Here is a 22,589-nt window from a genome sequence, read left to right as displayed (position 1 = left end):
CCGTCTCCCCAGCCCTATGTGAGTTTTCGATGTATTTGATCTTTCACCGGAGGGATTTATTAAGCTCATGGGGTGGGGGTGGGGGGCGACACTGTGACCAAGCCAGGAGAGATCGACTTCCAGTCCCACACTCATTAATTGTACAGGTTCCCAGTACACAGGTGGTTCTGATTTCATGAGTCTGATAGAACTAATGAGAAAAGTAAAGTACTTTTGCCTCTCTTCATTTCAGGAGGAATCAATTCACAATCAATAGGAAAGTTCCAATGTGGATGTCCCAATTCAAACACATTACTACCTTTTTTAATTCTTTGAAAATTTCATACAATTACTTTGATCACATTTACCTCCAACTCCTTCCCTTAATTCCTTTCAGATTTACCTGCACCTCCCTACACCCCCGACTTCATGTCTCTTAAAAAAAATCCAAAAACCCCATTGACTCTAATTTGTGCTGTCCATACACTGGTTGTGGTCTCATCCACTGGAGAGTAGGTGGGCAACCTACTCCTAAAGAAAACTGACTCTTCTTCCCCTGGAAGCCACTGTCTGTCAGTGGTTCCTCACTTAGGAGTGAGGGGCTCCTGATGCCCCCCACCGCTCATGCTAGCATGTTGACTGGCTCCATCTTGTGCAAGTCTTCTGCAGGCGACCACAGCAGCTGTGAGTCTGTGAGTACAGCATCCTGTCGTCTCTAGAAGACACCGTTTCACTCTGGTGCTCCCTGAGCTCTGGCTCTGAAACTTTTCCACCTCTCTCCTGTGGTGGCTCATGAGCTTTACAGAGTAGTGTGATACAGATATCCTATTTGTGGCTGAGTACACCTATTTTCTGTACTTTGACCAGTTGTGAGTTTCTGTGTTGACCATCATCCATTGCACTTCTCTCAGGAGGTCTGAGAGCTGTTCAGGACTAGTCTTCCCAGGGGTAGGTAGCAAATGATGGAGCTTCTAGGAGATATGGAACTTTTCTCACACCTGTAGACTAACCTGAAGTCACATCTGGTCCCCACCTTGGGTCGGCAGCTTCCTCTGAAGCTACTGCAAGATGCCAGATGTCGTAATTTATTGAGCACTTAAGGTATACCATGCTACCAAGGCCTGAGTATGAAATGTTTGAGAAAAGACAGATATGATCTCCCACAATATGGGTTTACTGTTACCATCCCACAGAATGGTCTGAAAACATGAAGTTTTAAATGTGACACAAAATCAAACTGCAAGTGTCTCATGGTGGGGATAGAGTGCTATAAGAAGCTATCTGATGGAATCTGGTCTAGGGAGGGGGTAGGAAGGTTTCTCTGCTGCAGTAACAACTGAGCTGGAGTCTGAAGGAAAAATGGTGTTGACTAGGGAACAAGAGAAAAGGCAATATTCCAGGCAATGGGTGTGAGATGTGCAGGTGAAGAAGAGACATGGAATGATACAAAGGCCTGAGGGATGATGGGAAAGAATTCTGTCACTTTGCTATGAGCCCGTCCAATGAAATGAGCAGACTGGGTACAGAGTGGGGATAAAACAAGAGAATTTGCATCATGAAATGACATCAGAACATCAACATCTACACATCAGAAATCCTCATCTACTCTTGGTATCTTGAGTGGATAACACCTTGAGCCGACTTGATAACTTTGATATCCTTAGATATACAATGATCTTTGCAGATGTGACAATCAAGCTAGGAACTTCTGGGTTTAAAATGAGGAAAACAATAATTGGATTGGTTATACAACCCCTGTTCATATCTTCTGAAGGCTGGATTCTCTTTCAGATAAGGCAAAGAACAACCATTACTGTTTAAACCCCACTCTGAGAGGTATCACTGGAAGCCTATTGGGACTGCAGATGCTTGGTTCGCACCCCAGAACTGTGGCCAGACACTCTGAGTGTATGAGGGAGAGGCACAGCACCAACTCTCCAGGTCACTCTGATGCACGTGTGTGGGGAGCTCAGCAGTGGTTGGGGTAGATGGGTGTGATTTCTCCTTCACTGACAAGCATGGAGACTCTGAGAGTTGATTCACTTAGAGACTTAATGGTGGTGGCAGAGTGTAAATCTGATCCAAGGATCCAGGGTTTTCTGGATCCACTCACACACCACAGCCCTCTCAGCTGAACTGGTGGAAAGACTTGAGGCAGGTATGTGTTTGGTTAGGGGATGAAGATGTGAAGGGGCCTCTGGAAAAGGTGCGACTTGTACCAAATAATAATGTTCTGGTGATCGTCTTCTGCCTAAGTGGAGTGCTGGCTCTGGCTGGTCAAAACTGGTGTGAGTCGGCGACATTATCAGAGAGTGACAAAGGGAGGGAGGTGGAGAGTCACCATAATCAAGGCAGAAGGCTGCTGGCTCTCACAAACCAGGGGTTAGTCCTGTGGCCAAGTCCTAGGCTAACCAGATGACCTTGGACTGTAGACTTCTACCTGAGCCCATGCCAAGATGGGAAACGTTTACAGAATGCCCTTAAGCCTGAGACAAAATAAAAAGAAGATGTTAAAACCAGAGGTTTTAGCTTCTAGCTTCCACTAACTCTGAAAAGCAACCCAGGCCAACTGTCAGAGTGAAGAGTGTCTTCAGCCCATGCTCCTGGCACTGGCTTTGTGTTGCTTCTAAGTTCTGAACAAAATGGTAACAGATGCTATCAGCGGGACCCACAGACTCTGGAAAGGAACTTTGATCATAGTCAAATTCTGTGAAGTACTGCAGTGAGAGCTCAAGTTGGGTCACATCCCATAATATTCTGTATTCATAATTCATAATATAATATATTCATAATATTCTATATTTACCCAGCAAGGTGAACTGCACTCAGATTGAAACATGGATGCATTCTGGGAGGCCTGCTGAAGAGAGAATCAATTTCAGCTAGAGTTTGGATCGCTTTGATTTAGAAGCCAATGATGCAGACTCATGACTTCAAGATCTTTGGCAGTCATTGCCACAGAACTTGACTACTGCAGCCAACCAGAGGAGCCACTCAAGATCCCTCCAGCTAGTGACTCTTAGCCTTAGCTGTACATTGGAAATGCCTGGGGGAGATTTATGAAGCCTGGTTCCTAGGCTGCATCTTCAACCAGTTCAATCAGGATGTCTGGAGACAAGAGAGTTCTTTGAAAATCATTCTAGAAGATTCCAATAGGTTGATTCCAACTCCCACGAAGCTCCAGAAGCCTGGCCCTGGGGAAATTATAGAAATTTGAAGATAAAGGCTTTAAAGCCCAAAAAGTGTCAGTTACTGGCCCAGATCCACCAAACACTCACTGGCTGGCATATCTTCCATCAGCTGACAAAGTTCACTGCTGGCTGCCTACTATACTGGATACAGTGGGATTCAGAGGGAAGAAGAGGTGTATGGGCCACAGAACTCTGTGCTTTTCATCCTGTGAAGTCCTTGTACCTTAAGGGTGACTTCAGGCTTCCATTTTACCACATGAGTCCCACTTTCACCCCCTGGGCTTTCCCAGGCTGTCTTAGTTAGGGTTTCTATTGCTGTGAAGAGACACCATGACCACAGCAACTCTTATAAAGGAAAAACATTTAATTGGGCTGGCTTACAGTTTAGAGGTTTAGTTCATTATCATCATTGTGGCACATGGTGGCATGTAGGAAGACATAGTGCTGGAGAAGTAGCTGAGAGTCCTACATCTTGACTCGCAGGAAGTGATCTGTCTCACTGGGTGTGACTTGAACATGTATAAGGCCTCAAAGCCCACCTCCACAGTGACAGACTTCCTCCAGCAAGACCACACCTCCTAATAGTGCCATTCCCTTTGGGAGTCATTTTCTTTCAAATCACCACACAGGCCCTCCAGCAACCTTCTATAATTTTATTTCATAGAATACACTGTAGTTTGTGACCTGGATTGTATAATCATATTACTTGTTACTCATTAGTGTCCCTAATATGTAGGAGTATCTACCCTGGGTCAGAGTAAGTACATACAGTTGTCACTCAATAAGTGTTTTGAATGCTGAGAGTGGGAGAAATAGTCTTCTCCAGGAAAGAGCACACTGACTGGTTATCCAATACTAGATGGTCAACCCTGAACATATGCGTTCAAGTAACATTATATGGACTAAGCAGGTTGTATTTAGCAATATATATTATAATATACATGTGTGTCTCTGTGTGTATGTATATGTATACATATATATGTACATACATGAATTCAAAAGAGAGTAAGACCTAGTCATGACCGGGAGTAGAAGACTGATTAAACTGGCCCCCAAGGTAATTCGGCTGATGCAAAGATTTTAGGAGTACTGTGATGAAGCTGGAGGAATTGGGAGATGATAACACATCTCAGGCTTTGTAGGGCATTGATAACTAATGACACCCTTGATTCTCCCTCCAGCTGCCGCATTGCCTGCTCTCTTCCACAACCTCCCACGTGCCCCCAGAAAATCAAAGAGCTTGAAGGAAACATTCAGGCCTTGATCTCCAAGAATAGTTCTTCCATCACACTGTGGTTATGCCTTTAGATAAGATGAGAGTGCCGGTCCGTATGACTGAAACTGATGTCTTCACTGAGCAAGACTTTTGAGAATATCCTTTTTGAACAAGGCGGCTGTATTAGGCATCCAACACTGTGAACCTCATAAATCAGATATGGGAGTGTTGGATGGTTAGAAAGTTTGGTGCCACCTTGTCTTGCTGTTTGTGTGCCAGCTCCAGCCCTCAGCAACTCCCATCAGCCTTTATTTCTTGCTCTCTGGGACTGCCAAGGATTCCCGAAGGAAAGTTCAAAGCCTTGCTACACTGATCCCAAGGCATGTTATCCAGCTTTGCCCAGGCCATCCCTGGTGCTGCTGTGTGTTACCTCTTCACTCCTGATCAACTTTCCTTACTAGGAACACCCCTCTGGCCACTTTCACTCTCAGCAGTGGCCCTGACACCTCTCTTAGAGGGTCAAGAGGTCCAAAATGATCTCATCTACCCCCCACCCCCCAGTCATCTTCTAGCACCTCCATCTTCCTCTTTTCCTCATGTTGCATTTCCTTTACATGGGATTTATTAAGAATCTATGAGTGACAGGCATATTACAGCCCATAATCCTGTTCTCAGGGTGTGGTTAAGATGGAGACTGATTTGGGTTTGTATCCCTAGGATTGCCTTTGAGGCCTAGCAACCAGTAGGCAAGTGGTAGTTGAATAAAAGAGCAAGTACATGGTGGTGGTCAGTCTTGATTCTCAATGGGATTGGATTGGGAGACACCTAGGAGATAAGTGAAGTGCACCTCTGCATGTCCCTTACAGCAGCATTTCCAGAGACAGCTAGACCACAAGGGCTCTAACCTAATGAATGGTTTAATCCAATGATAGATAGATTCAGAACTTTTGTAGACTATTTGGAGGTGGTAGAATTGTGGAACTAAGTGGAGCCTGGTCGGAAGGCTGTGGCCTTCAAGGGTATATCTTGCCTTTGACCTCATCCTGTTGTCCTCCTCTTATTCCTGGCCACCATGAGGCATACTCGTACTTGATATTCTGTCTTACCTCCAGCTTAAAGATATGGTGCAACTGACCTTGAACTAAAACCTTTGAAACTGTGACTTAACTTCATTTTTCATCCTTTTAAGTGGTTTCTTACAGGTTTGTATCACGGCGGTAAAAAACAAAACAACAAAAGCAGACATCAACCCCAAACTAACACATCTGTAAATGACTACTCCATTGTTGTCTATCTCATTAGTTAGTTATGATGTCCATGGAGAAGGCACAGTCATAGGATGTTGGGGATACAGAACTATGGGGAGGCAGAGAGAATATATCTATTTATCTTAAAGATTTTTGAAGGTACTTACACTAGATTATGGGAATAAAATATATCTAATAAACAGACTTTTCTGTTTGTTGAAGGCTACCATATCTCAGGAGCATCCCTTGTGACACTGTGTGACCCTTCTCATCTCTCTGCTCTCAGCTTTAGGTTATTCCAAATTTAGGAAGTGCTCACACTTTGAGAAAAAGAAGACATGAGAGAGTTCAGACATATCATAGGTTACTAACCACAAGGCAGTCAAATCAATTGTACATTCTTGTTATGAACTGGAATATTTGCATATACCTTTATTTACTTAATAACTCAGTAAAACTGGTGCAGTCATTATTTTGATATGACAAAGGGGAAGCTGAGACAGACTTTCAGAGAAGCTTTGATGAGAAGTAGGATTGCTCCTGTAAATCCTACAGCATGCTAGAATGTAAATGTAGTGGTGTGATTATGCCCCTCATCTGCACCTGGTGGGAATCCTAACTGTACCATATTTAGGAGCAGGATTTTTTTCTTTTAGTCTAGTATCAGAATATTAATTTTAATTTTTATTTCCCTAATAATGTTAAACATCTTCCCATGAGCCTATTTGCCAATTTATTTCTGCTTTAAAAATCTCTAAACTCTGCCTGTTTTTTTTTTTTTTTTTTAAAAAAATGAGTTGTTTCCTTATTGTTAAGTTTTGAGGGTTCTTTGTATATTTTGGATTCCAATCTTTTCTGAGATAGGTGAGTTTCTTGACATTGTTTTTTTTTTTCAAATCAAGAGTCAAATAGCCCTATTTGACTGTTTCTGAATGCCCTCAGAGATACATTCCATTGACCTGTGTTCTTCTCCTTTTGCCAAAATATACTGTGCTGATGATTCTAGTCATTCTTGATACTGGGTAATGCAATTCTTCCAACTTCCTTTGTCTTTATCATTTTCTTAGTTCCTCTACCTCTTGAACCTTTCTATATAAAATTTAATGTCTCTTGGTGTGTATGTAATTACAAAAAAAAATCCTCTTGAGATGATTTTGACTTCTTCTGGAACTCTGAGAAACAGCAGGGGATCTCCTGTAGTTTTAAACCTAGAGCTACCAGTAGCTGTGCTGAAACCACAGAGGAGAGAGTTCCTGGAAATACGCCTTTACCAACTACAAAGAGCAGAGGAAAAGCGAGGAAGATTGTATTCGGGTATCATCACGGGAACTTTGAGTCAAATGTTAAATGAAACCAGTTCAATCTTCTCCTTGTCTAGCATCTCCAGGACTGTAGCAACCATTTTTCTGTGGCTGTGATAAAACACCATAACCACAAACAGCTTACAGAACAGAAGAAGAGTTTATTTGGCTTGCTATCCCAGAGGGTAAGGGTTCGACATGGAGGGAAGTGTGGCAGCAAACGACAGGCATGGTGGCAGAGGCGGGAGACGAGCACTCACATGCTCACATGTGACACAAAGCGAAGGGAGCAAGCTAGAAGTAGGGCCGGAAGATGTCACCTCAGAGCCTGTCCCTGTGGTGTGCGTCCTCTGGTACCTCCTAAGTGTCCTCAAACAGTCACCAACTAGGCACAAAGCATGGAGCCTGTGGGTTACACTTCTCATTCAAACAACCCCAAAGCCTTAGATCCCATTCACTGTTTGCTAGTATACAATGTTTTCTTGCACCAAGATGGAAATATCCCTCACAACATCAGTCCTAGTGTGCTGCACTGCCTCACATGTTAAGGAGTGCTAACTAGTTATCATCTATATTTCCTCTTTCAATGTTTTGCCTTGTGTCTGCTCCCATCAGCTGCAGGAGGAAGCCCTTCTGATGACAAGTGGGCTCTGTCTTGAGCCCACCAGCATAGCAGAATATCGTTAGGAATCATTTCATTGACTTTAACACTAGGCGGAGCTCAGGGAACTGCAGAGGAGGGGAAGAAGGATTGTAGGAGCCAGAGGGTTCGAGGACACCAGAAGAATGTGGCTCACTAAGCCGGGTTCACAGGGGCTCACAGAGACTGAGCTGCAACCATGGGGCCTGCGTGGGTCCACACCAGGCCCTCTGCATACACGCTGTGGTTCTCTAGCTTGGGGTTTTTGTTGAACTCCTAATAGTGGGAGTGGGGGTGTCTCTGATTCTTTTGCCTGCTTGTGGGACCTGTTTCCTCCTACTAGGTTGCCTTGTCCAGCCTTGATATGAAGGTATAGTCCTACTCTTATTACATTTTTGTTATGCCAAGTTCTGTTGATATCACTGGGAGGCCTGCTCTTTTCTGAAGGGAAATGGAAGAGCAGTGGATCTGGGGGAGAAGGGAAGTGGGGAGGGGTAGGAGGAGGAGAGGGAGGGGAGGCTGTGGCTGGGATATATTGTATGAGAGAAGAATAAATAAATAAAATAAAATAAATATTTTACCTTTACTTTCTCCCAATGGATCTATAAAACCTTGTTTACCTATTCACTGAATGTGAAGAGATAGCAATAAATTCAGAATTTTCTGGAAACCTTATGGGTATAATCAACTGGTGACGGCTAACAGTGCATCTTACCTGCAGGTTATTCAACTGTTTCTGATGGAACTTGGGTTGTAATGAAATATCAAAACAGAGATGAACGTATAAAGTTGCAAGGCCAGCCCCTCAACTTTGGCTAAGCTCCCAGAGATGTGCGTAGCCTCTCTCGAGGACGTTAGGCTCATGGCATCACTACAGTTTCCTTTAATTCTGTAAAGATTGGCTGCTCTCTCTCACCTGTGTGCTTTTATGGAGCTTTACGGAATATTGGACCCTCCCAGGTGGGGGTGACCCAACAAAATGCTTAAAGTGACTCAGTGGGTCAGTGGAAGAACTGGGATTTGAACGAGAGCTGTTTGACTCCAAAGCCCTTCAGTTCAACTCAAGGCTGTCTGACACTTGAAACACTCAAAGGCATCCACCCCCCAGAGCAAGACATACCATCCAGAAGACAGCCCCATTGTCCTTGCTCTCTCCTTCTCTGTGACAGATGGTTGTATCAACATCAAGGAGACCATAATGATCTCCATAGTGGCTCCTGCGACTGTAGACATTTAAACCTGGCTGGATATTCTCTCTAGTTCATCAAACAAGGGGTGGAATCTGATTCTCATTCCTATGCATCTGGGTCGTGCATTGGTCTCAATCAAGAAATGTCTTTTTGAAAAGAAGACATGAGAAGTTTTTTTTTTTAAGGCTTTTCTGGTTCTGGAGTCTGTGATCAGAGTCCTGACCCTCATAAGCTTGATACACCCTCCTCATGTATACCCCACTATGAGTAAAAGACTCTGGCTTAGATATAAAAAGGATAAGGAACAAAACTCCTCAGAAAGGATGTTACAAATCTCAACTAAGGAAAATTGCCCAATCCAATCCAAGTAGTCCATCTCAGAAAACTAATATATTATTAGTTTAAAATAGTTATATATACACCTATATGTATAGTTATACATAAAGTATTTTTGGAAATTGTATTTCCAGAGTTACTAAAAATGAAATATTTGACCCATAAGACATCCATTCAGGGACAGCTTTGCAACCTAGCACTATCTGCATGGATTTTCCGATGGGCTCTCTCTACATAAGTATTTTAAGGGTCCTCAGAAAAAAGTTGGTATTTAAGATGAATTTTGAGTTGTAGGTGGGAAAAAAAGGGGCAATTACCATGGGAAACAGGCTTGCATACATATGAGTCATTTTTCAACTGTGGCAACTGGTTTGAGCAAGTCTCTGTGGGTTTTTCAACATTTCTTTTAGGAATTAAGCAGGAGTATCTCAAAAGAATTGATTTTAATTTCTGATTATAAAAATTAACCCCATCATGGTAGAAAGTTGAGACATACAAGAAGGAATAAAATATAAATGAGTCACATTTCTACCACCCAGATATAGACACTGTTAATATTTCATAGTTTTCATTCAACTAAATAAAATTATTTTTAAAAAGTTGGGTAAGTTTGCATGTCTTTGTGGGTATACACACACACACACACACACACAGACAGAGACAGAGACAGAGACAGAGACAGAGTTTTGTATTCAAAGATAGGAATTTCCTAAAACTAATTAAACCTTTGCCCTATTTCTTATGTGCCACAACAAATGAGAAAATTAACTTCTGTCTAATACATCTTCCAGTCAGAATTATTTTTAAATTACAAAGAAACATGCAGAATTGGACAATAACAGCACTAAATAAGCAAGCCAATCTTTAGACCTTTGGACCTTCACATATGAAAGTATAAAAGCTGGTCAAGGGTTGTAGCTCCATCTTAAAACCGTACAATCATTTTTTCCCTGGAAGGAATGGCTCAGGGACTGGAGAGATGGCTCAGTAGTCAGGAGTGCATGCTGCTCTTACAGAGGACTTCAGTTCAATAGCATTCAGGTCGGATGGCTCACAACCACCAGTAAATCCAGCTCTTGGTAAATCCAACGCCCTCTTTTGGCCTCCGTGGGCAACTGCACTCACATGCACATAACCTCCCACAAACACATAATAAAAAATTACAAAGAAATCTTTGAAAGGCAGACAAATGGCTTGAGCAGCATACCTTAAATAATCTAAGTAGTAGAAAAGGTGTTTAGGTTCTAAGAGGTGTGGTTTTAATAGCCACGAGTATTTCAAAGGTTCTCAGAGAAACATGGATATTTGAGATGACTCTTGTGTTGTAAATAGGAAAGAAAAGGTGAGGGTTTTTTCCCTTCTAGCTGCAGCACGGAGCACTTTGGAACACTGATGTAACACAAAAGGCTGTGAATCACGCAATCTTGAGCCTCAGTCTGTCCTTACGTAGGCTTGTTGAGTGGCTTCGGCAAGTCTCTTAGGTTGTCCCAGGCAGCATGTTTGTGAGTCGTATTCTTACAAGGTAATATTGACAGTTCTAATTACAAAGGTATCAGTGACCCCTTTAGTAGATTTTTTTTTATTACCTGAGTGAAAAACTTTTCAAGAGCTTCCCAGATGAATGCCTTTCCTATTATCTTGGCCAGAACAGGGTCTTGTGACATGTGCCAATCCTGGGAAGGGGAATGAATGGATACAGTTGCTTAGAGCAACCATGACATAAAGCTCTAGGCTTATCACAGAGGTTGGGAGCTTTGGAAGGAAGGATTTTCTCCCTATAAACCCAGAAGCCATCTGCCCTGTCATTATTTGGGTTTGGTCATAATGACTCATGGGCTTTTTCTATTGCCTGGAAAGTCTCACCTGTGACCGACATGTCACCCTGAAGCTGAGCTGAAAGAGGAATGGGAACATTATCCTCTGCCCATTGTTCACTTTGGGTATAAAGGAAGAGTGTCTAAGGTTTGTGGAAACCCTAAATGAGGGCATTTCCAGCTCATTGTTCATAAATTTGAAGAGAGTGAATAGATTTTCAATCATAATAAAATTTTGAGAATCAGAAATGGTGGAGATGTTTAGTGAATTACAAAATTCCATAAACAGCCACAAGGGAGACCTGTTAGTATGTCCATCACCTGTAGAAAGACCCCTCAGGTGTGCTACAGCAGTGAACAGAACACCGTGAACCAGAGGGAATGCGTCTGAATTTCAAAGCCTAATACAGAGCCCGAGAAGTCAGATGCATACACATTGCATAATCCAATTTATTTAAGATTCAAAGATGAACAAGTTTAATATAGATCATTAAAAGTCTGTTTAGTGGTCACCCTATAGGAACTAGGAGTCATTGCCTGGAGGTACATGAGATGGGCTTTCGAGATTTGGGTCTTTTGAATTTTGACTCTGGATCTGATGGCACCAGCATGCTGTTTATAAGGACACAGTGAGCTTGGCACACATAACATGAACACTTTTCTATACATGTCAAAAAACATGGCCAGGGAGATGAGTCTTGAGGTCAGAAAGTAAGCAAAGAGTCACAGATTTCTGATGTCAAAATCAAGGGTCCTTGTTTTACTGAGGGAAAACTGTGTGGCCAGGCAGTCCAGAGGATCAGACATGGTCATGTCAGTGAGTCTAGCTACACATGGCCCCAAAGGCTGAACTCTCCATTGAATGTACATATAGGAACTTAGATCATGGTCCAATGTTAGCCTATGTGCTTCTCTCCCATGCATTTCTATTCCTCATCATCAGGTTTACATGGAGCATCATGGAAATGATCATACATATTTAACACTAGTTACCTAACTGAGGTATGTGGAGACTAGTGTAGATGAACAGGGCTGACAGTTTCTCAGGGCCTGTTGCTCACACAAGGCTCTGTCTTGATTAACGCTCTGCTATCACTACCTGAAATTCTTGTTAACTTTCAAACCAGAGTCTGGCATTTTTATTTTGTATTGGGTACCACCAGTCATGTGACTTGTCATGAAAATATGTGTTGCTTTGTGTAACAAAGGTCGGGTATGCAAGTCAAGGACTGTGATCAAATTATTTCGAAGAAGCCAGGGGGTTTGATATAGAAGTAAATCCTATGAAGCAAGAAAGGATTAGTTTTGTACAAAGAATAATCCCCAAATTAATTTATTTTGCCAGTTTTCCAGTGCCACCCATTGACTTTTCAAGAGCTCAGGTAGAAGACAGAACAAAGAATCCTGAAACTTTGAAATTTAAGGGCTGGAGAGATATCTTAGAGATAACCTAACCCATCTTCACTTTGCAGATGGACGGAATAAGACCAAGAGCAAGGGAGGTTTGCAAGGGAACTGAGTTGCCTATGGAGGTGGGAGCCAATGCAAACTGATCAGCATTATATGGTAATATCTAGAGATTTGTGGCAAGATCTCTAGAGCATTTCTTTTGCCATCCCAGAAAAAGGCATCTTGTCAAGCCAAAGCATTCAGCTTGGCTTTGTATAGAACCATTTGCTGGAAAGAAAGCAGACAGAGAAATCGATTACATTTGTATAAATTAATTACCTTAATGCAGCATCTGCCATATACAGTTTTCACTTGGAAAGAGATGCCTGTCAAAATGGCTCAGCCTCAAAGGCAGTGTGTCAGCATTGGCTGGATTGCTCCAGCTCAGTGTCGGCCACATACAGCGGCAGCCCGAAGCCCTAGCATGTGTCTAGGGCACAGGGCTTCCATTTCTGCCTACCTCTGTTTGTCTTCATCAAACAGATTTAGATGTTTGGATCATGGTTGTGTTCTGCTCTAGATCAATGCTATCTATGTCTGGAGCCAGAGAATATGAATGAATTGAAGTGTTTAAGTCACTAGTGTGGGCCACGGTTCTGCTAGGTAGTAGATACAGGAACATCCCTAATCCCAGCCTCTCTCTTTCCCTACCTCCCTTGCCCTCTCCTTCCCACCTCTTGTGTCCTCCTTTCCTCTCTTCTTTTCTTCTCGTGGTGCTAGGGACCAAACCCACGGCCTTATGCATGCCGGGAAAATACTCTATCTACCATTGAACCCCAAGCCCAGCCCCACACCTTCTCTCAGGTAGACAGCCTACACCCTGGCTCAGGCAGCAGATTCGGTTTCAAAGAGTGAATGCTTACAGTGTGGATGTGCAGAATGCTGAAACTGCTGAAGCCGCCTGTGGGAGTTTAGCCGGAGAGGTAGAGCCTGGGAGTATTTCATGAAGCAAGTGTCTTACAGGTTGGGTAGAAGTTACCGGTGAAGGATTCTGGACAGCGATGACATGGAGCAAAGAACATCAGGAAGAACAAACTTACTGAAGACATTTGAACACACAGTGACTGCTCTCTAGAAAGACTCCTATAGACCCTGGCTGGGAAAGGGAAGAGTCAGACCACAGACAGGGGTCAGGTACGCAAAGATGAGAGTCTGGGCTACCAATGCCCCTATGCCTTCCCATAAAAGGAGTCTGGATAGTGATGAGGTCAGTTAACCATCCATGGGTGTGGAGATGACGACAGAAGATCAAGAGGCTGCATTTTATAGCCAAGGTGATATGAGTCCTGTGATTCCCTGAGCTGACCAGGCATTGAAGGCAGAAGGTCAGAGGTCAAATAAAGGTTAATAAGTTCTTAAAGATTCGAAGGTTGAAAAGCCTGAGGGATATCTAGATGGTAATTCTTGCCATATTAAGCATATGCATTAACCGTTGTCTGAATGTTTGTGATAGGTGAAGCTCATGTGTGTACATAATGTATACACCACTCCATACATCACTTCCATCAAAGTGCTTCGAAAGGAGCCTATGTGTCATAAAGTCTTGCAGACAAAGGAAAGATCTGAGAGCCCAACCTGCTGCTCTCTCCCTCCGCTGCTGCCATTACAGCCAAGTTTCATAGAAGGATGTGATTCCCAGTGCACTCATGCTATGGTGTATCCCCACTGCCGTCTTCAAAGGAAGGTTTTAAAATCTGTCTTCCATTCTTCAATTTGGTCTGCCTCCGAAGCATGGTTTTATTTCTTCCTGCAACTGTAATCTCTCACCTTTGTCTTTGGCATCTCCCCTGCTTGCTGTGAAGTATCTTTAGGACAGCATTTGAGGAGGTTGCTAGGAGATGGTGGTTAATTCCATGTTGCCAGGGACACTGGAGGCTCGCTGAGCACCATAGCACAAGGAGCTGTAAGGATGCCTCCCTCCATTGGCTCACAGGATGAGCAGGATCTTGGATGGAGGCACAGGAGGAGGTTAACAAAATAAAACACTGCATCGGATTTTCCTCCCCATCCCAGAGAGAGAAACATGAGGATTAGCGACTAAGTCAAGTATGGGCTCAGCATCAACAAGGAGGGCTTTCAAAGCAAGGAAGTCGTTTTTGAGTGATTCTGCCCGGATCTTTTGAATCACAGTCCATCATAAATTCTGGGAAGTGAGATTACCATATTTCATTGTGTACATGATGATTAGAACCAACACTTGCTTCTATACCAATCTTATACAAATCAGAGGCCCCTTACACCACCCACAGTACAGCACAACAGTGTATGAAGTATTGACATGGGTACAAAATGGAAACTGTCCTAAAACATGTGTACTACTCTCTACCTTCAGAATGTTTCACATTTGTCTTCAGCGACACTGGACACTCTCTGTCACCAGGCTGGGCATGCACGTCTTCACCATGCAGAGGAGCAGGGTCCCATTCGCATCTGGGACTTGGTGATAATGACCACGATGTATGGAATGTTGAGTACCTGGTCAGGTATGCATACAACAATGGGTATGAGACACTGTCTCTTACTGGCCATCACTATGTGCCGACCACTACCATAGGCATGAAACCTGGTCAGGATCACAAAGCCAGACCAGAACCCGGGTCTCAGGGCTGCTTTTCAGGGCCGCTCTCACTGTCCTCTCTTGCCCCATGTTTGTAATTAAGTATGGAGTTGCAAGTGTATATGAGATGGAAAAACTTTCCGACCCCACAAAAATTGGAGAGATTTTTAGGTAGGTGATAAGACTGATGATTTTGTCTTGCTTTTTGCAAATGGGAGGCCACCCTACCCAGGTCAAGGGTGTGCTGTAGAATGGGGTTGTCGAAAGGTTTCAGACAACAAACAGCAAAGAACCTAGCAAACACAGTGCCTGGCATACAGTGGTGACTAATAGATCAGACAAATGGGCTCCACAAAGCCTCACACACACCACATATCCGAGGCACTCCACCCAAGAATCATTAGGCACAACACTTACCGCCATTTGTTAGATGTTACAGAGTTCATCTTCCTTGAGAATCCTGAGGGTTATCCTGTTTGGAGGAGGGGATGTTTGGGGCTGGTTCTGCCAGTCCCAAAGCGCTCACCAGGAAGTTCCTAGGGGTTGTGGCTCAGGGCTGAGGTTCTGCCTTTATCCTGTGATGTTCTATGCAGAGCCTGGGAACAGACAATGCACTGCCAAGATGCCATTTTCAGTTGCAGATCACAGGGCAGAAGGGTTCATCCCACCTTGGCATTGCACGGAGTCACTCTGGCTGCCTGCCTCTCTGCTTCCTGCTTGGGCAAGGAGGGCATAGCCCATAACAGAGACCTGGAGCTCACAGGCAGGCGACTTCCCAGCTTTAGCTCCTGTCTACTCTGCGATTGCAGTCTCTTTTGTTTCTCTTTCTTTGTCCTGTGAGTTTTCCTTCCCTGTAGATGAGTGTTCAAGAGCAACATGCTAAGTTCCAGGCCTCCGGGCATCTATTGACTGCCCCAGGCCTACTTGTGAAATAAGACAATCAGTTCTAGACTGGTTTGAAATCAGGTTCCCTGTGTCACAGGCAAGGACAGAAAAAATTCACATTGTTTCATGGGACAGCCAGAGATCTGAACTCAGAATCATACAATCTATTGGTGTAAATACCAGTTTTATCTGTAACCAGGTTCATTCAGTTTCCACTTGAGTAGACCCACAGAACTCTCACATATGCTCAGAGACTCAGTGGGGCTTTTCCACTGCAGGGAAACAACAATTCTGGCTTCCTTTCTAACTATGCTGGCCATATTTGTTTCTTGCTGCCCAATGCACATTTACTACATTGCATATGACTACATGTAGGTTTGCTAGTATATTCAATAACAAGTGTTTTAGCTAGGTACAGGTCCTCATACCTGTACTTCCAGCAACTTGAAAGGTTGAAGCAGAAGATCAACGCAAATCTGAGGCCAGCCTGGGCTGCATAGTAACAACCTAACCACCCCAAACCCAATATGTATAATTTTATATCATGTACTTATCTTTCTAACCTTTTGGTTATTTGAAGCAGAATTTGAGGTGAAGTTACTTTACATATCTGCTAAGTCTGCCTTCTTGTCTCAAAGCCTCGATGACTTCTGCCATGTGTAAGTTGGCTCACATTGTAATAATGCCACAAAGTTCTCAAGGTCAGGAGAGTATAGATGAAAAGTAATGTAAGAGAGAAATCCAACTGTTTTCTCCCTGTGATGTGGGAAGGCCCTCAGCTACCTTGGCCAAGGGCACAGCTTTTCTCTCCAACCCTGAACTGCGGAAACAGAGGGCCCCATTCTGTGTAGTCAGGGGTCTGAGTTCTCACCCCAGTGAGCATATGGGTTTAGGGACATTCATCACCCAGAGAAGCTGCTGATCTGGAAAAAGAGACTTTCCACAAGACAACCCAAAATACTTTCTAAACTTACAGAAAACTGGTAGTGACTCTCCATGTGCCAACTGCTGACAGGCAGTTTTGTTTAAAGATACTCCAGGTGGAAAAGGAGCAAGCTGTTTCAAGGAGAATTCCAGGGGGTGGTTGGCTGTTTCAGTGGGCACCTCACAGGAAGGTCACCCTCAGTGGGAGCAACTAACTCAGAGGTCACTTAGGGAAGGTGAGCCAGGACCCGCTGTCTGGATTCCACCTGAGAACTTGGGTTCTATTCCCCGGGAAGTACTGACTCCTCTGTGCCTTGTTTTCACATCTGTAAAATGAAGATAAGAGCTGCAACTAGGTATAGAGAGTGTTACTAGGGTTGAGGCGACTTGATGCAGCAGAGATTTGGAAGAGGGTCTGAAGCCTCAGTAAGCATGATATAAACTTAGCTGTTATTATCATTATGGAGAATAGGATGTTGGATCTGCTCAGTCTACAAGCCAAAAACCGAGTCAAGTGCCCCATATTCCAACAGGAGTTATGACACTAGCCAGGTCTTTGATGTAGACCACCACCTGTGTTGCAAAGGAGGCGACAAGACCTGGAGTCTGTTAGACTCAGGGAGGCTGAAAATCAAGTGATGGACAGCAAGGATTTCAGAAAGAACTGTTGCAGGACTGTAGTGCTTCTGTTTTCTTGGGAAGAGATTCATCGGTGTCACAGTAAATCGTGTAAGAATTATGGTATAATGATGCACCCAAAAGCTTAGCCTGTGCCCTATGAGGAAAGACACGTCACGCATATTTGGGAAAACCTATGGGACAGAGCTGTAGCCAAAGAGACCAGAGCAGAGAAACAGAAGGGAAACACAGGGGAGGAGGTCACTATGTAGAGTTGGAGGGAGGAGACATAGAACTCTCAGGAGGAATGCTTCCCACCAGAGTGACAGTATCCTTCCTAGGATGAGGAGACCTGGGCAGAAAGGAACGGGATACCACTACATGTAGGAGCTGAGAGTGGGATAGTGGTTATGGAAAAGAGCATCATCACATAAAGGGATTGCAGTCGAACACACTCTCTTCCACCCTTAACTCCTGGTGTGATGCATGTGCATCTACATGTCTGTGGTGGTTAGTTTTGTCAACTTGACACAATGTAGAATCACTTGGAAAAGGAGTCTCAATGAATTGTCTAGATTAGGAAGACCAGTGGCCGTGCCTGTGAAGAATTTTCTTAATGGGTTAACTGAGGTGGGAATACCCACCCTGAATACGGGCAGCCCCACTTAATGGGCTGGGCTCTGCGATGAGTGAAGAGGGAAAGGAAGCTGAGCACACACATTCATGCATGACTTCATTGCTCTCTGTTCTTGATTAAGGGTGGATTATGACTAGTTCCTGCTCCCTTGACTTCTCTGCAATGATGGATCTAACCTGGAATTGTGTGCCGAATTAATCTTTATTTTATTTTCTTTATTTGGTTACTTTTGTGGGGGACATTTTATCAAAACAACAGAAGTAAAAACTAAGACAGTGTCTCTAGGGAGTTTAAAAGGCACAGGGAAGAAGAGTCAGCATTTGGATATCCTTCCCACCTGGGGCCAGCAGAGTCGGACCACAGATGAACCCACGAAGGAGCAGCTTTGCTGTTCTTTATCTAGCTCTATTCCACTCCATGGGGAGCCTGGGGCAGGACCGTGGGAGGAAGAAATGATGAAGCCCACCTCCCCTCCACTCCTTTCCACACTGCAGGGCCTTCAGCATGCCTTATGCCTAATGGAGAAGTTTTAAATTCAGAGTCTAAAATCACCAAAATAGGGGTATGTTGACGACATGGGAAGAACTCACTCTTCGTTCCTTGCACCTTACTAAACCTAATGGTCTTGTCAGTTGTACAAACAGAGACTAAGTCAGGAATTCAGGTGTCCAGATGTACTCAATGTACCATGAGGAAACATCCATAGGGAAGCGAGTGAGTCAGGATGGGTGAGGGGAAGAATTCCAGCAGAGATGCGGTCTCCTGATCTCACCCACAGGAACTGTGCAACACAACACCACACAGATGTCCTGCCTTGAGAGGAGGGGACCAGGCTTCATCTGCCCATAGGGTGGAGTAGGGGTGGAGAGTGACCTTTTGTGGGAATTAAATCATGTCAGCCATGGGCAATGCTTAGAGAATTGGGCGGGCTTTGCTCTGTCAGTCAACAGCCAACACCCAAAGAGTCCAGGGCATCAGAACACCACTCCAAGAAGAGGAGGACCCCATATGGGTAACCAACAGGGAGCACTGTAATTCTTTATGCCAAAGTGGATCCTGTACCATGCTTTCAGTCATGTCATAGTCTCTCGAAAATGTTTTCTTTCATTTTGTAGAGCAAAAGTTAAACTATAATAGTTTTGAGGTACAGTAGTTACTCTAATACACATATACTATGTGCACTCATATTTGACTGATGGTTAGGGATTCTTAGTCTTGGGAAATGTCCTATGAAATACACATTAAGACAGAGTACATTATAAAAGCCACCACAATGGACCTTCATCCATTCTTTTCAGCGTCAGTACTTGCATTATAATTAATTATAATGCACCATAACACACAGTTAAGCATCTCTCTTCTCCAGAATTGGGAACTAGATCCTTGTGCACACCTAATACTTATGGGGTCCTAGGCAAGGACACAAATGGAGGTCTATGAAACCGCATACCTAACTATTCAAAAGCTGTAAACCAAGATAACACATGTCTAGGTAGAACACATTGTGTCCTATCACACTAACACACAGACCAGCTCTGCCTGAGAGGGTGTTCCTGATCTTCTTGGCAAGAGTGAGCTCATTAATACAAAACAGGAAATGGGACAAATGAGGGTTTGGAGATCAGGGCACTTTCTGTTTGGAGATCAGGGCACTGCCTTGTTGTGACAAGTAAACTAGATGACCATGACTTGCTTGATTGCATAAACACATCAACACACACACACACATCTCGGCATACAGTAGTCACCGTGGAAAGTGATTTATTTAAGGCAACGATGCTGTCACTTTTCAGAAGTGCTCTTTTAGAATTAGCCGCAGTGTTGGATTAGGAGCCTTCCATGAAACCAGACTCATCACTCAAGCTGAGACTTAGTGTGTAACTCCCGACAGCGTTTTCCAGCTTGATCACCCAACCTGCTCAGCAGACTGAACTCTGAGTGCCCGAGAATTTTTTGGAACCCACCCCCCCCCCCCCCCCCCCGAGGATACACACTGTCAGAGTTATCTTTCTAAAACACATCTCAGATCATGTGCTCCAGTGGCTCCCAGCTGCACAGAGAATTAAGCACCAACTCTTCTGCCTGGTTTTCCAAACTTTTACATTGCCCCTTCCCCATTTGGATGTCCAATCCCGTCACCCACTAGGACTGTTCCATGAACACACAATGCCTTATATTCACCAATGCAAAGCTTCCACCCCCGCGCCCTTAATGCATGCTAAGAGCTTCACATAGTATCACATTTTATCTTTATAAGATTTTATACAATAAATAAAATAATAAAAACAGGGCACTGGCAAGATGGCTAAGTGGGTAAAAGTGCACGCTGTGCAAATCTGATGACCTGAGTTATATCCTTGGATCTCGTGTATAGGTGGAAGGCAATCGCTAACTCCAGAAAGTTGTCCTCTGACTGCCACGTGGATGCTGTGACACATCCATACCCACGCACACTTATCATACATACATACAATAATAAGAAATAAAACACATTGAAGCAAATATCAATAATAATATAAATGCTGTTTATATTTTATATGATACTTGAAATATAATAAACCATTGTCCAGGTAGAATATGTGTGACATATGTCTAATTTTAGATTTTTAAATAACCACATTAAAAAGTAGAAACAGATGCAATTGATTTTAATAACCTACTTTGCCAGTAAGTATATAACCAGTATAAAAGTGTTAACAAGATATTTCATCCCCGTTTCTAATATCAAGTCATTCAAAGTCATAGGTATTGTATACCTATAGCACATCTCAATTTAGATGCTAATTTTCATTGAAAACATGTGATCAGCATTTTAGCTTTCATAAAATGTAGGGTAAGAATTGTAGATAATTTACCTAAGTTGTTATTCCAAACACACTTAGAATTTCAGTACATGAATTGATACAAAAAAATAATTTCCTTTTCATAGGTGGACATTTTCTCCAGAGGACACAGGTTACTAAATGAAACTTTTGGTGCCAGGTATGGGAACTCTCTTCCTGAGTTACTGGTCAGAAAGGCTGCAGACGGTCCCAGAACAACAAAGTCTATTTCTACTGTTTTTCACTTCACACCATAGCTATATGTTGAGATACCAAGTGGTGACGACCTACACACCTTTGTTGTAGGACAAAGAGAAATGGCTGGAACCGACCCCCAAACTTCTCTGCTGGCCAGCTTCCCCAGTGCCAGAAGGTGTAAATGCAGGCACCTGCGGGACACAAGTCTTTGACGATATCGCTAAGTGGTGAACTGTGAATGCTGCTATACCAACCTGCCAGGGAAGACGTTCCCAGTGGGCAATGGTGGCATGAAGGTTATGGGAGCAACCAAACACTTTCTGATGGGATCTGAGGCCTGTTCCAAAGTGTGTGTGTGTGTGGGGGGGGTAGTTCACACCTGATACTTGGAGCCTGGTCAAAGGCCCACGGCTGGGGAGATCATACACCCTGGGGGGTAGGGAACCCACTACTGTTGTTTTGCTAAAAGGACACATTATCTAACTACCTTCTAAATAGTTATGCTTATAATCCATAAATTAGTATGGCTTTTAACCTCGACCAGAGAAGCTTTGGAAGTGGGAAGCAGTTAATGCAGAGACCCATAACTGGTTCAAGTGCTAAGAATAAATAAATGTAGAGTTCTCTGACAAAATTGGGACATTGATATCAACACCCCACCCCCAAAGCTCAAGGAACATTATGGAAGAGTGGATAGGAAGAATGTAAGAGCCAAAGCACTGTGAGATGCTCTCTGTTGGACACGACATGATCATAGCACTCATGAACTCAACAGTTGTGGTTTCCTGGACAAGGTCATTCCAATAAGAGGAGAGATACTGCAGGCGAGGTACGTTAAGATCATGATGGGAAGACGTGCAGAGATGACCGGCCATACTAGTGGAAGCCCATGAACTGTGGTCTGGTGGCTGTGGAGCCCCCATAGGACTGGACGAGGCCCTCTGGATACAGAAGACGGTTGTTTGGCTCGAACTGTTTGGGGGGCACCCAGGCAGGGGGATCGGGATCTGTCCCTGGTCTATGGGCAGGCTTCTGGAATCCGGTGCCTGTGATGTGATGCCTTGCACAGCCTTGGTGCAGTGGGAAGGGGCTTGGACCTGCCTAGTCTCAGTGTGCTGGGCTCTGCTGACTCCCCATGGGAGACCTCGATTTGGGGGATGTGGGGATGTGGGGTGGCTTGGGAAAGAGGGCTGGGTGTGGGAGGAGGGAGGGGGATCTGTGGATAGTATGTAGAGTGAGTAGAAAATTCCTTAATAAAGAAAAATGAAAAAAAAAATTTAGCCAATATCCCGGCAGGCAGCACTAATTGGACTCAATGGGTTACAAAATTAAAGAGAAAGAAACAGAAAAAGAGAGAGAGATAAAGAAAGAGAGAGAAAGAGAAAGAAAGAAAGAAAGAAAGAAAGAGAGAGAGAAAGAAAGAAAGGAGAGAAAAGCAGAGGACATGAAAGTGGAAGGGAGTGTTGGGAGGTGTTTGGGGAGTGGGAAGGAGGAGTTGAAGATGGATATGATCAGTGTATGAAATTGTCAAAGATAATTAAAACTTTCTAAAATGTTATTTTCTAGTCTCACTTGCATTGCCAAT

At 43.7% G+C, this 22,589-nt stretch overlaps 1 long non-coding RNA gene across 1 annotated transcript in view; it reads left to right on the top strand.

The window, feature by feature from the left end:
• Positions 1–22,153, top strand: part of LOC128097910 (uncharacterized) — a 119,879-nt gene extending 97,726 nt beyond the window's left edge. The window contains exon 3 of the long non-coding RNA XR_008214018.1: positions 20,914–22,153. This is a non-coding gene — a long non-coding RNA (uncharacterized LOC128097910). The remainder of the gene's footprint in view (positions 1–20,913) is intronic.
• The last annotated feature ends 436 nt before the right edge of the window (positions 22,154–22,589 follow it).

This window comes from Peromyscus californicus, unplaced genomic scaffold (genome assembly GCF_007827085.1).
Source record: "Peromyscus californicus insignis strain IS unplaced genomic scaffold, ASM782708v3 Scaffold_11__1_contigs__length_118956290, whole genome shotgun sequence".
NCBI classification, from domain to species: domain Eukaryota; kingdom Metazoa; phylum Chordata; class Mammalia; order Rodentia; family Cricetidae; genus Peromyscus; species Peromyscus californicus.
This window is presented reverse-complemented; position numbering and strand designations above follow the sequence as displayed.